This window comes from Capsaspora owczarzaki (assembly GCF_000151315.2).
Source record: "Capsaspora owczarzaki ATCC 30864 unplaced genomic scaffold supercont2.10, whole genome shotgun sequence".
NCBI lineage: Eukaryota > Filasterea > Ministeriida > Capsasporidae > Capsaspora > Capsaspora owczarzaki.
In genome coordinates, this window is record NW_011887301.1 from 594,780 (window position 1) to 596,028 (window position 1,249).

The following is a 1,249-nucleotide window of genomic DNA, read 5'->3' on the forward strand; positions in this document are numbered from 1 at the left end:
ATGACGCCCGAGCCCAGACTGCCCTTGCCTCTGACACGAACCGGCTTCATGCTCTCGAACCGCACCGTCCGAGTCGCCAGATCGATGACAGGATTTGCCGCCGCCAGCACATCCATGCCCAACAGGAGCGGCACCACCGGCCCATCCAGGATCATCGCTTGGACCCACAACTGCCGGCCCGCCAAAGTAACTCGCAGCGCCACGCCCTCGCGCACCTTCATCTCCTCTTTCGTCACTGTCCTCAACTTGATCATTGGAACTGGAAATGAGGGGGCACGAAGTGTATTTGCTACAGCACGGCTCACAAATGTGGCGACCGATCCAGTGTCAATAAGAGCTTGCACCTGCATCGCGGTATCAGAAGAACCCGCGCACGCGACTTGCACCTGCTGTGTCAACGCTTCGTATCGCCCGACTCCTACCGCGTTCAGGGGGAGTCGGGCTGGGCTTTTCCCTGCGCGGCTTCACCTTGAACTGCCGCCACCGCCGGGGCCTGACCGCATGTCTTCCTGAGATGGGTTCCAGAGCCACAGCGGAAACAAAGGTGCTCACGACGACGTCTCTCGAGCTCCTCCGCCGACAAGTTGTACTTGGCCGCCATAGCCTCCGCGAATGCCACCGCCGCCACCACGCTGGTCTGCTGCTTCTGCGGCTGGGAAGGCTGCTTCGGTTGAGCCGCACGCTGACCATAGAACGGCGCCTTGTAGCTCGGCTGCGGCTGCGGTTGAGGCGGCGCCGCTGTGACCTTTCGGCTCTCCCACTCCTGCATCGCCCACAGGCTCGCCATGAGCTCAGACGGCGGGAGATTCTCGGATATATTTTCCATCCGCGCGAACTGGTAGACTTCGAGAGACATGGCGGCCCAGATAGCCTTCGCGATCTCGCTCTCTGACAGACCCGACACCTCCGCATACTTGTCGAGGACCGTCTGGATCTCCAACACCGACAGCTTGCTCATGTTGATAATCGCCTTCATCGCAGTGGGACGCTCGTTGGGGTCGCCGAAACGGAGCCGGAGCCGATCGCAGAGCTCCTGGTGCGAGAGCCTCCACCACTTGTCGCTGCCAGAGGCGAACCAATCGGCGGCCGACCCGACCAAGGTGAGAGACAGGATCTCGTTCCATCTCTCCTCTGGAAAGTACGATCGGTAACGCTTCAAGTCCTTCTCGTATTGGGTCAGCTTTGCCGCCGTGCCGTCGAACGAGGGAGCTAGCAGCTTGGGCGGCCTTGCGGGCTGCCAGTCGACTGC